General features: G+C 51.6%; 1 protein-coding gene across 1 annotated transcript in view; it reads left to right on the top strand.

The window, feature by feature from the left end:
- Gramd4 (GRAM domain containing 4) overlaps positions 1-13,557 on the top strand; it is a 75,877-nt gene that overhangs the window by 929 nt on the left and 61,391 nt on the right. The window lies entirely within an intron of this gene.

Here is a 13,557-nt window from a genome sequence, read left to right as displayed (position 1 = left end):
GATTCAGTTTGGGGGAGATCTTTTTCAGAGTGGGTTCCCTTCCTGCCTTGCTTTGTGTAAATTAGGGACAAAATTCAAGTTCTGAGTCTTCCTCAATCTCACTGAAGCCCAGCCAGGCAGAGGGGCTTGCTATAAGACCAAGCTCAGGAGGAGGGTCATGGTCCAGGCTCTGTAAGGTTTCAAATAGAGGGCAGTTGGAAGTTAGCTTTTCTCAAGTTCCTGTTCTTTGACATTGGGCAAGGCAGCAAGCATCTCCTGCCTCAGTTTCCTCATCAGCGAGTGACTGATGAGGAAGATAAGGAGAAGATAAGAGGAGTGATGACATGGTATGTGTTCCATGCTGGCCAGACACACCCTGGGTCAAGAGTCAGACTAGGCTGTGCTGTCCTTTGCCTCTCGGATGGCCTTAGTGAACCTGCAGAGACCTGAAGAATCTTCTCCCATTCTGCCACTGCCCAAACTGTTCCCAGGCCCATCTGGGCACTCACAGCCTGGCCCAGTGAGGGTGTTTTATTTATTATCCCATTCTAGGATGAAACTACAACCCACATATCCTCTCTGGGATACCCCAACTGGGGGTCTCAGTCAGTATGCCTGCTCCTCCCTCCTCCCCAAGCTGCTTCTGGATGCAGCCCCAGCCTTTGCTGTGATAATGACTGCTGAGCTCAGAGGGCATCTGGGCCAGGGACTGATGTCTGGAATGTTGGATGCCCAGAATCACATTCTTTGTGGACCATTATCTCCCTGCTCTGCTTGTTTTTCCTTGGCTAACCTGGGCCGATAGTAGGGAGCATGGCTGTCCCCATTGGTCCCAGAGATGTCTGTCTGTGTACATGCTTGGACTTAGTTCCTATAAACTGCCTGGGACAGTCTCAGAGTTGAGGTCTGTTTCTACACAGCCTGGGCACCTATTTATCCTGTGTGTCCTACCTGGGCAGGCAGAGGAGTTTTGCAGAGGGGCTCTCCCTAAGGAGGGACCAGTAGTCTCTCTCCAAACCTCCCCCTGTACCCTCTGTTATCTGTTATCCTGACTTACCCGGAGTGGCGCCAGCAGATAGCGCAGTGGCCAATGCCAGCGGCGATGGCCTCCGCTGTCCTCATTCTTGCTGAGCTTCACCTTCACCACCTAGAAAGAGGAGAATGAGACCTGTTTCCTGAATCAACATTTCTGCCTCACTATAGATAGTGCTCCACACAATGGAAAAGTGTCATTGGAGGCCCTGACATACTCTTGACAGGGCTGGCATGGCCCCAGCATAGCTCTCTGTAAGGAGACCATTACAGCTGTTTAGAAACACCAGCTCCGGCCGTGCCAAATCTGCACAGAATTCATGTCTGGAGAATCAAAGGCTTAGTGCTCTGCTGTGGGATCCTTATGACTAATGTGCTGCTTGGCCCCTTCCTTCTCTGGGGACACATGGAAGCCCTATCCAGTTCCCCAGGCTCTGGTAGGGTTTCTCTCTAGAAGCCCGATCTACTGAGCCTTTTACAGGATTGGGGTGTGTGTGTGCTCATTATGGGGTGAGGATGTTTGGGGCCATTTTCTCTTGGGAAGCTGGGCAGGTTCTCCTCCCGAGCACCCCCTGTCCTCTCTACTGTGGTGTTTGGTTTTCTCCGTATGTCAGGATAGGGACACATCGGGTCGGTGGCGGCAAACACCTGTTTTTGGGCTACCTTGTCCGAGCTTCTGCATTCTTCCCTGCAAGGTAGACTTAGAAGTTGCCGCTGGCCCTGTTAGCAGCGAGAGGCGCGTCTGTGGCCCTCTGGTGTAAGTGGCTGCTGGGACAGCTGCTGACCGCTCTGCTGTGTGTCAAGAGTGGAGAGACAGTAATCGTGAATCTAGGGAGATAAGATGGGAGCCTTGCAAAGTGAGTCAAAGGTGAATGCAGACTGACTTGCTGGGAGGCGGATCCTTTTTCCCTGGCCTCAGGTGGCCATTTCCAGGGAGGCCGCCACCCCAGGGCAGTTTGACCATAACTACGGGCTCTGGAAGGTTTGGTATGTGAGCTCTGTGAGCTGCCCGGGGGCTTTTTTGTGCCACTCATAGTGGCTTTGGGGCTGCTTTCTCCTTGGCTTTGCACATGTGGCTTCCTGCTTTTCTTCATTCTGTGCAGACCTAGAAAGGGGTGAAAGTCCTCAGCCAGGTGTGGGCCAGCTCCAGGGAGGAGGCCTAGCCCAGCCCAGGTAGGTGGGTCCAGGGCCGTTGTACCAGGTCAGAGCCTGTGGCTGGTGGAGAAACGCCTTATAAAGCAAAATCACGGCTGTGGCAGACGGGGGTTTTCCTGATTGTGGAAAACTTTGTTCTTTTCTCCTGGGGTGTCTGCGTGTGGCCGGTACAGAAGGCCTGGGAGGGGACTTTCGGCTGTAAGTCACCACTCATAACATTTGACATCGACAGGCCATTGTTAAGACTGTTTGGTGTTTGAGTTATAACCAAGGTTGTGATTATGCTTAAGCCTGTGATTAAAGTCCCCTGTGATTATACAGGAAGACAGAAAGAATTGGCCTATCTAAAAAAAAAAAAAAAATAGTAGTAGTAAGAGAAGTCATTCTACATGCCACAGGCTGTGCCGCGTGCCTCCCAGGAATCATCTCACCACATGTGCTTTTGCTAGTCACCAGGGGAGGAAACCGAGGCACAGAGAGAGGGGCACAGCTTGTTCAAGGGCTGGTTAGTTCGGTAGCAGAACTAGGATTTGAACTTGGGTGGTGGCTTGTGGCCACAGCAGCTCTAGGACCCCGTGCTAATCCTCCTGTAAAGCTGAATCAAAAGGGCCCTGTGGTATTTCAAGGCACGGCAGTATCTCTCACAGGGCCTGGGTGACATTCTTCTGGGGAAGTTCTTGTGGTTTATGTTTGTGACTACGGAAGGTCGGTTCTGTGGTAGGCTCCATCCCACAGGAAGGGTACCTCTAGTATAGAGAAGTTTGGGGGTTTCCCCATGATGCACTTGGCCTCCTTTCCTGTTTGTCACTCCTCCCATGGAGAGGGTAGGCATTTTCCAAAGCCATGGTCTCTTCACACCCATTCATCACCATGTCCCTGTGTCGCACAGCCTATGGTGAGGTGTAGTGGCACCGAGTGGGCATCGTGCTCTGTCTTCTCTGGGTCGTTTGGCAGTTATTACCACCGGGATCCTAGTTTAGGATCCATCCATAGTTGAGCAAGGCTGTGTGGTTCGAAGGGGCCAAGTGCTCTGACAGCTGCTCCGGGGAGAGAATTTGTTCTTTTTAAGCATCTTTGTTGAAGTGTAATTCACATACCACACTATACACCCTTTACGGATATAATTTACTGCTTTCTAACCCGTTCGCTGTAATCTAGAGGCGAGGACAGGACAGCCGGCACTCCACTGCCTCTCTCCCAGCTGAGGCCACCTTGCCAGTTTAGCTGTGGATTCGCCTCTTCCGGACGCCTAATGCACCTGTACTCACGCTGTGGGTGGCTTTTGTGTCAGCTCCCTCGTTCACTGTGGATGTGTGATGGTGGCAATTGTGTGATGCTGGTCTTGCCTCCCTCTCCACTCCGCCCCCTGGGCCAACACTCTGTTTTATCTCTAACAATTGAGGCTGGTGTGGTTCGGTTGTTATTATTTGTACACTGGTATCCATTCATTTAGAAAGTTTTAGACTATGTTTAGTTATGTTTGTATTTGTGGGTACAAGATACCGTAGCACACATGCAGAGGCCAGAGGACAACTTTTGGGAGTCTGTCCTCTCCTTCTACTGTGTGGGTCTCTGTCCCTAGGGATGGATGGAACTCAGGTCATCAGATTAGGTGGCAATCTTGCCAGCCCCACACATGGTTATTGATGAAGTCCTTTGCTTGACAGGTTGTCTTCATTTTTTTTTTGCCTCATGTCCTTGTTTTTTGTCCCAGGACCCCATGAGGTCCCACATATGTCCTCTTGTCACATCCCCTTAGGCTCCTTTTGGCTTTGACCCTGTCTCGGACTTTGATTGACTTCCTGAAGAGTTTGGTGGGCTTCAGGGCCCCAAGTTGGGAGTCTGTGTATTACTTGGGAATCCTCTCTTGAAATTTAGATGAGTTAGCTGGGTCTGGTGGTGCACTCCTTTAATCCCAGCACTCAGGGAGGCAGAGGTAGGGGGGTTTGATGTGAGTTTGATGAGGCCAGCCTAGTCTACAAAGCAAGTCCAGGACAGCCAAGGCTACATAGAGAAACCCTGTCATGGGGGGAAAAAAAGAAAGAAATTTAGATGTTTTTGTCATGATGAGTCTGGGTGATGGATTTGGGGAGGGCCGCAGCATTCTTGATGTCTGGGTTCTGTCTTTCAGTATGACTCAGGCCCAGGTATAGTTGTTAAGGGCTCACTCTGTCAAGGCCCTCCCTGCTATGCTCTTTAGAAGGAATTCACGGTGCATCCTACAACAGACAGAAGGAAAAGGGGTTCTGTGCTACTCCCTGAAGGGCTGAGTACCTGAATTATTTTGGATTCTGTGTGGATAGGGGAATTGTCACTTCTTCATGCAGCCACTTATTAATCATTGATTTCTATTTGTGTTGATTTGTATTTTACACTGTGTGATTCCGCTCGACTTATTTCCTTGCTCTGTTCTTTTGCTATTATCTCTGGGTCCTGTGGACACCACAACCCCACGAGAGCCTGAGCCCTTCACTGCTGTTTGGCTCATAGAATGCGCCAGGTTCAGCCCTAGAGTCTGCCCATTCTATAGGGATCCCAGGTTCCTTTTCTGGAGACCAGTATCAAAAAGCCAGATCTAGAGGTTGCTGTTTGCTACTGGGTTTGGTTGATTCTAGACCCCCCTCAGATGGAGGAACAGGAGGGGCATGTGTGAACTCTGACCCCTGGGAACTTGAATCTGTCCATGAACCCGTCCGTGCATGGCCATCTGCGTCTACAACAAGGGAGGTATGCTCCTGGATGACCAGCTTCAGTCTAGTCACTCCGTGGATGGTTCTGGTCTCTTCTCCTTGTAGAGATGGAATGGAGCACCATTCCATCTCAGCATCATGGAGCTAGGCTCTTTCTTCACTAGCTACTCATGCGCTTAATCCCTTAACATCAGTACTCACAAAGTGGAGTCGGAATTGTTATCTTGCAGCTCTCGGGGAGAGTTTGCCAACCGGGAATCTTACCAGCCCGTGCAGTGGGTATGCACTTTGAGCCTGAAGAGGGTAGGGAGTGGAACTCCCTCCCCAGAGATGCTTCTGTGACTGGAGAGAGAAACAAGAGGAAGCTGTGGATGGGGGGGGGGCGCTTCCCTGCTGTGCTTAACAGCCTGGCTGTGGGATGGGCACAGACTGGGACATCCGTTTGAAACTTGAGAGTGGGGCCCATCTTTTGAAGGAATCCTCGTAGTCTGGCAGGGTAGAGACAGGCTGTTGCTGCTGGCTGCTTTGGAGCTCAGGGATCTTTGACTTTGATCCTGGCTGGGTCTGTCTCCTCTCAGCCCTCTGAACTTGCCACTTCAGCAAGGAGGAGTCTTTGAATGGTTCTCCGAGCACAGAAGATACACCTACTTGCAGTTCTGGGAAGCGCCACACATTTGCCGTCGCCGCCCATGGTGGCGGTGGCGGGGAATAAAGTGAGCATTCCCTTTCTGTTGACTCAGGCTTGGCTTGGTTCCATTTCTTAATAGTGGGTAGCCACTGCCCTGTCCCGGCTGTCCAGGTCATCAGCAGCTGGTGCCTGTGGCAGGGTAGGGGGTCTGCAGCCACAGAGCTTCCTGAGACAGGAATTGTGTACCTGGAGGTGTGCTGGGTGCAGGCTGAATGGATGGGTAGACAGTGCTACCCATCCTGATAAGGGCCCGAGAGCAGTGCGGAGGGACAAGGATATTTCAGAAGAGTGCAACCACTAGAGCAGGCTCAGGAGACGCCTGCACAAATACCTCCATTTCATGTTGCTTTCCCCTTGAGCTGAAGTGAGACAGGATACTCCGAGGCCTCTGGGCCGGGCTCAGTGAGAACTGTTGAGTGGTTGAGAGTCTATTTCCTGGGTGACATAGGCTGAGCCCTGTGTGCCCTGGGATAGGTGCCACCCCAATACCTGATGGGCATGGCGGTGTGGAGGGAATGGGGTGTGAGGTGTGAGCTGCACCCATAGGGAGGGATGTATACACTACTGTCTATAAATGTTGATCTGTTTTCCCTATAGGTTTGTTTTTGCTAAGATCTTAGAAGCATTTTTTTTTTCCTTCCACTGTTGAGAACTGATATAGGAGGAGAGCTTCTGGTTATAGTTTAAGAAGCCCTGGCTCATCTGCACACCCAGCCTTGTCTCTGTAGATGTGTATTAAGGACCTGCTCCATGCTGGACACTGGACAGTGTTGAATGTCACCACTGCCGTCTGGGGGCCTGTTTCCTGAGAAGCACACCTGTGTCAGTGAAGGCCTGTCATCCTTCACAGGCACCTAGTTGTCCTATCCTGAAACCCAGGCCTGTAGTTCAGAGGACACTTGGGTTGGAACCCATGATGTCAGGAAGGCATATTCCAGATGGCCCACTGAGGGGGCCATTTGGCATCTGAGACTCTAAAGCTCAGAGTGGTGAGATGCTTCAGTGGTAAAGAGCACTTGCCGTTCACAGGACCAGGGTTCAGTTCCCAGCACCCACATGGCAACTTACAACTGTCTGTAACTCCAGTTCCAGTGGATCTGATGCCTTCTTTTGACCTCAGTGGGTACCAGGCAAGCATGTACATTCATACATCTAAAAATAAGTACATCTAAAAAGTAAAAACCCTAAGTTTTGCTTTTGTCTTTGTTTGTTTGTTTGTTTGTTTAAAAAAGGACAGACAACTGGACATGAGGCAGGAGGACTGTGAGTTCATAGTCAGCCTGGGCTACATAGGGAGACCCTGTCTCAAAACAAAATTTAAAGAGCCATGATTGTAGCCCAGTGGTAATGGCAGTCACAGAGTATATATGAGGCTCTGTGGTTTAATAATCAGTATAGACTAAAAATAAAAAAAGACAACTACAGAACTTGAGTGTCACAAAATCCATTCTGTCTTCAGGAGGAGAGTCCTCCTCCAGCTAGCTGCCCAAGGAGAGGCTGCAAAGGCCAGATGCTAGTGTGGTTTCCTGGCTTGTTCTGAACCCATTCTCTTATTTTCCATAGACGTGAAACAGGACGGGCTAATATCGTCCCAGAGAAGTTTTCAGTCAAGTACAGGACCCTTCTGTGTTTTGATGAGCCAGAGACTTGAGGAGGGGACCCTGAGCCTGAGGAGATGATGGTTTTCTTTCTTTCTTTTCTTCTTTCTTCTCCTTCTTCCTTTTTTTTTTTTTTTTTTTTTTTTTTTTTTTTTTTTTTTTTGGTGCCTAGACACTGCTAGGCATAGAGGGAGGTATATGAGTCATTTCACAAGTCTGAGAAGTAGAACCTGAGGTTTGAGTGTGTGTGGGCAGGGTTGGAAAGCTGGCTGGAAGCCCAGCTGTCCAGTATGACACCCCTCAGCATAGGAGAAAGCTATGTTGTCTGTGCCCTAGAGAGCCTCAGAATATGCCTGTTTGGGTCCCGTGCTAACTTCAGGGCTGGTTTCTAGAGCTTTCTCCTTCCTCACCCATTTTTACCCATAGGGAATGGTCAAGGGTTTAATAGAAGGTGTGTGTGTGTTGGGGGGGTGGTGGTCATATGTCATTTCCCAAGGCAGTGCCAGAGAAGTGGCTAGGGATGAGGCGGGGCTGGGAAAAGAAATGGGATGGGGTCAGAGGTGGTGGGGCCTCGAAGAATGTGAAACAGGCATATGTAGATCCTGAATCAAGAAGGAAGGTGACATTTTGTTCAACAGCTTGCTGAAGAGTGCAGGGGTGTGTGAATCACTTCAGAAAGCATTTCCGTCAGAAGGTTTAAATACAGTGAGAACAAGGGGGGTGGTGTGGAGAGGGAGAGGGAAAAGTGGAAGGGAGGGACTCACAGGTGCTGGAGGTAGAAATCAGAGGAATGACATCTGTTAGTGTCGGCTGTTGGTCTTCAGGGCCACTGCCCAGCAGTGGGAGGGGCCCACGTGCGACTTTACCACACGTAGAGTTGTCTTTGTAGAGAGGAAATGAAGCATGAGTCAGCCGCCCACAGCGCCAGGGTGGAGGCCCAGGAGGATGGCCTACATGGCCTCCTACCCCCACCCCCACCCCTGCCCTGCTGGGAGCCCCACTCCTCTCACTAGGATTGGAGGCACATGGCAAAGGGACAAGGGCCTGGTCAGGAACAACGGCAGAGAAGGGACTGATGTGGCTTGTATCTAGTCCACTGGGGTTAGGGAGGTTGGGCCAGGTTGGGCTCAGTCCGGGCTATCTGGGCATTGCTTTCCGAGTGGACATCAAGATTTGTGGCATGCAGAGTGGACAGCCCTGGGGCTTCCCTGGGAGGGGCAGGCCCCGTGATTCAGGTGCTACTAGTTCTTAACCTATATAGGACAGTGAGTGCCAACAGGTGTCAGTCCCTCTTGTAGCTGTTAAATATCAGGGTTGGGGAGGCCACAGGCCAGCTCCCAGAGGGAAAGGCAGGCCTTCCACCACCCCCCCCCCAGACCAGCAATGCTGTGTGGATGAGGGTCAGGCTGGCTCCCAAGACAGCTATGGGTGGGTGCTCTGTTTATATCAATGTATGTGGGGAGGCAGGGTGGGCTGCTTATAGGCAGGAAAAGGGGAGCTGGGCCCTGGCTTTCTGGGCTTTTAAGAGCCCCAGCTGATCCCTTGCAGCTCCATCTTCAGATGGCCTGGGGGTTGGGGTCCTCCAAGCTGCTAGTTGCCTGTCATTCCTTTGGCCTACTGCCTAGGCCTGCTCCAGGTGCTCCAGCCCTCAACCTCTCCCTTATTCCATCCCGAGGTACCACAGTGACACTTCCCCTAGCCCTACATCCCTGCCTCTTGGGCTAGTCCTTGGTGGTCTCACAAGGTGTGGAGAATATATTGGATTGGGTGAGTCTGGGTGGCGACCCTTTTCCCTGACTGACTGATGTCAAAGCCATAATGGTGGGGCCTGGAGCAAGTGGCCGGGCCTCTCTGAGTGTCTCTCATTTCTCCTCCAGAGTGAGGCCAGTGAGCATAGAGTGCTTGTAGGCCCTGAGACGTCGAGTGGAAAGTGCCCACCCAAGCAGTATCAGCTGTTAGACTGAGTGAAGTCTGGGTCTGCAGTCTGGTCGTACGTAGCCATCCAGGGCAGCTGCTAGGTGGAGCAGGATGCCTGCTACAGTGCTCTAGAGCGGACCCTTTCCAGAGCGAGGGTCCTTCTTCATGTATGCTGGTTTCTCGAGCTGCCAAAGCCATGGAACTTCCTTAGAGGAAGAGAGTCTTGCATGCTGTGGGAGAACTCTGGATATTGGGGAGCTTGGGTAGCGGAATCTCTGACCCAGGTGGCCGGAGGGCAGATGGCAGGTGGGGACTGGGTTGATTGGGCCCAGGGAGGGATACCTGAGGCTGCCCAAGGAAGAGAGTGAGTGGGTGGGCCAGAGGGTCCATGGAGGAAGTTGACACCTCCCCCTCCTACATAACCCCAGAGGGAGCCATATGGCCTCCACACTGCAGATGAGGAAGTGGGCATCAGAGAGGTCCCACCTTGCCTTTCGGCAGGGCCCATGCTCGTCATCCTGCCACCCGCTCCGGTTTATGTATTTCCAAAGATCAGTGCTGTCTTCACTCTTATTTTGGGGGTAACCCTCAAGTCTTTCGATGAGCCCTCTCCTCATGCTTCTGGGTGATTCCCCCCACCATGTGCACCCCGGAAGGCCCCCTTGGGTCTGCCCAAACCTCTTCTTTCCCATCCCCTTCCCTGGGGATCCTCCTAGCAGATAGTGTCTGCGTGGTAGTCAGACTCTCACATAACCCCCGACTCCTTCCTAGGACCCTCCCAACTCTTTGCAGCATGTGGTACGATGTGCCTGTCGGTAGGAGGCCCCACCATCTAACGCGTTCAGTGCTGCAGGATTGGTTCAGAGAGGTCAGGTGCCTTCCCCGAGGCCAGAGGCCAGTTACTGTCCCCACTGCTGGCCTGAGCGACTGATCCAGAGGCTGGTGTAGACCCAAGGCTGTCATAGAGCTCGCTTTGGAAGAGAGGAGGGATTCTGGGAGATACTCAGGCACCAGTTCTAGAAGCCACCACTGACATGGGGTAGAAAGGCTTGACCGATTTAAACCTAGATTCGCCAGAACTTCCCGTGGACCGTTGTGAGTTGCGTCCCATGGAAAGACCATTCCCACCCCTCACAATGAGCTAGGCATAGTCAGAGGTGTCAGGTGATATTGATGGGCTATCCAGGGCTAGCTCTAAACCTGAGGGCTGTCTAGTCCCCTTCTTCCCATTGCAGTAGGTTCCACAAAGGTGGGTGCCTCCTCCCCTCTGTTCCCAGCAGTTGGCTGAGGGCCTGGGGCAGACATTGAGGACACTGTAATATCTGAGGAGAACCCATTGGTGCCAATTGCCTCAGTACAAATCCTGTCCCCAGGGCCTGGCTCGGCAGGCCACCAGGGCTTGTCTTGGCTCTGCAACAGGTATGGTTCAGTCTCTGCAGGATCCTGTTGCCAGGGGAGGGAGCCAGCTTCCCCTGTCAACCCCCTCCCCAACCGCCAACTTAATTGACAAATAAGTATTTGTTCCTTTAAGGTAGGCGAGGCGAGGGTGGTTTTTTGGTTTTTTTTTCTTTAATAATTGAGTATTTAATGGTAGGATTGAAAATAGCGCAGGGTGTCGCTACACTGAGAGTGCTCACGGCTGTGTCGGAGCCTTGCTTATTAATTGAAGGATCGGTTGACTGCATAGGCCTGGGTGGTGGGGGTGGAGTGGGGTGGGGCTGGTGAGCGAGCGCGCCAGTGGTGGGGTGGGCCCCCAGCTCCCTACGCTTGTCAAGGCAGTCCTCCCCCCACAAGGAAATTAGGGTCCAGTCGTCCACATGAATGGGAGCTAGCCCTGTAACTGGTTTTCACTTCCAGGATGCACCAGCGCGAAGGAAGGGCTGCCCGGCTTCCTGCCGTGATGACACTTCTTCCTGATACTGAAGTTAGTTCTGCTGGGTTGGGTGTGAATGATTTTAGCAGCAAAATGAACTCGTTATGACCTATTTATTAAGTATCTCAGAATCACTTACGAGGATATTTTGTCCTAAATTCTGTATAATTAGAAGATAGAAACCCCGCTCGGCCATTATTTTGGTTCACCAACGTAACCTAAATTAGAGCTACCTCTGCATGTGTTTTCAAAAAGGAACGCGTTTGACTAACGACATGAAAGGAATTGATTTTTATCTACCGTGCTCCCAAATGCCGGAGAATAACGCAGTTGCTTAAGTAACCAGAGGCATGCTATCTCTGTTCCGTTTGTTGGTGTTTTCTCTTCACCAGCAGCGGAAAGGAGATCTGACTGTAGTGTTATGAACTTTGACTTTAGGGAACCCAGGTTTCTCACTAGGCCCTCACCAGTGTGTTGTTTATCTCCAGACCTTGGGTGAGAACATCTGCTTGCCTGGAATGCTCCCCACTGCAGGCAGTCTCCAGCCTCCACAGGGCATTGAGAGTGACAGAGGTTGTGTGGCTCTTTCTGCAGTTTTTCAGTTGCCTCATACCTGTGGGTCTGTGCCCATGTGAAGGCAGGTGGTGACTCCCTCCCTGCCCTCTGAGGAGTACCTGAGGAGGCAGGTGGAGGAGAATATGTTGCCTAGAGTGGTGGGTCAGGTCTTTAAGAAAGAGATTTGTACCAGGCACGGTGGCACACACTTTTAGTCCCAGCACTCTGGAGGTAAGGGCAGGAGGATATCTGTGAGTCTTAGGCCATCCTGGTCTACAAAATGAGTTCTAGGACAGCCAAGGCTGTAACATAAAGAAACCCTGTCTTGAAAAACCAAAGGAAAAAAAAGAAGGAAAGGAAAGGAAGGAAGGAAGGAAGGAAGAAAGGAAGGAAGGAAGGAAGGAAGGAAGGAAGAAGGAAGGAAGGAAAGAAGAAAGAAAGAAAAAGAAAGGAAATAGATTTGGGTCCCAGTGGGTAAGGTACTTATCAAACAAATGTTAAGACAGAGTTCAAACTCCAACACCCACAAAGAAGGAATGGAGTCCACCTGTAATTTCAGTGTGCAGGAGCCAAAGACAGGACCTCAAGCAAGCTGGATGACTAGATTAGCCAAATAGTGAGCTCTGGGCCCAGTTGAGAGACCCTACCTAAACATAAGGGGCAGAGAGCAATCAGCGAAGATACCTAGAGTCAAACTCTGGCCTCCATATGCACGGTACCTACCACAGCTTGTCTGAAGAGTGTGGTGCCTGCCACCTGGCTGTCCCCACTCCCTGGTCCCTCCTGCTGGAGGGAGGCAAAGATGGTCTTATCAGGCAGGGCTGCCTGGGTTGGTGAAGAGAAGAACCCTTAGGCCAGGACAGGTGTTGAAGCATGCAGGTTGAGGAACCAGGCATGTGTAGGCATGGTGGGATGGCTTGAGCCATAAGGGGGCAGGTGAGGGGTCAGAGGGAGGCTCCCAGGTCTTCTGGGGCTCCAGGCAGAGGAAGAGGTACCTCTGGGTCAGGAGGGACCTTGAAGGCAGTTCTAGGTAGGGTGGGTGTCTCAGGAGGCAAAGCAGTGTTAGAGACAGGGCAGTCAGCCGTGGCGAGACAGGAGGCTGTGGCTCTCCTGGTGAGGCAGCGTCCCCTGGGAACTTTTTCATCTTAAGGGAAAGTTGAGACTCCCCAAAATACAGAGGCATATAAGGGAGCCAGGCTGGGAGGGAGTAGACAGGCTCTCAGGCTCCCTACTTTTGCCATCCTGTAGCCTTCTGCTGAGGTGCATCCACACCAGCAACTAGGACCTTTTGGTGTTGCTATAGCTGTCAGCTCCGTTTTTCCTGTGCCTTCTGTGTGCTACAGGTCACATAGCCATGGAGCAGAGAAGTGAGGGATGCAACAGTCTATACCCCAGCAGCAGGCCTAGAAAACAGCGCTTTCCCTGTGTTGGAGTGACACAGGCTCATGGGAGAACCTCTCTCTGTTCTGTGCGCCCACAGTAGTCCAGAAGTGACTTGAGTGTTTGTGTGTGTTGTGTGTGTGTGTGTGGGGGGGGTATCATCCAGCAGAGCAGGTTTTGGACTTAGCTGCTTTCCAAAGCAACTCTCTCTTCCCACTCTGACTTTCTGTCTTGTGACTCTCCTTCTTTCTCTCTCTCATGCTACATGAGATGGGAACACCCCTCCCAACATGCACACCTGTATGACCCCCCTCTTGTAGAACACTATTCTCTGAATGTAACAGCCCTCATTTCAGACAGCAGCTAGGACCACTTTCAAGAGACCCGTGAGACAGGGCTGATTGTCTCTTCGTTATAGAAGCGAGTAAGGAGGACCCTGGTGTGAGATTCAAGCCACCGTCTTCTATGCTCCCGAGCCAGCTCTGTGTATGATTTTGCCCTACTTGCATGTAGCCTTGTGGTCTGGGAAGGGACTACAGTATATCGAGGACAGAAGGTTAACTGCAGGGAGATTTCCAGCAATGAAGTTTCGGGAAGTCACTATCCATGCTGAGTGTTATTTGGGGGTCACCCATACTCTGTGAGTCCAGTAAACTCATTGGTTCATCAAGTTGGACATTGATGAAATGG

This window comes from Meriones unguiculatus, chromosome 8 (assembly GCF_030254825.1).
Source record: "Meriones unguiculatus strain TT.TT164.6M chromosome 8, Bangor_MerUng_6.1, whole genome shotgun sequence".
Classification (NCBI taxonomy): domain Eukaryota; kingdom Metazoa; phylum Chordata; class Mammalia; order Rodentia; family Muridae; genus Meriones; species Meriones unguiculatus.
The sequence above is the reverse complement of the archived record's forward strand: the minus strand, read 5'-3'. Positions and strand labels throughout refer to the sequence as shown.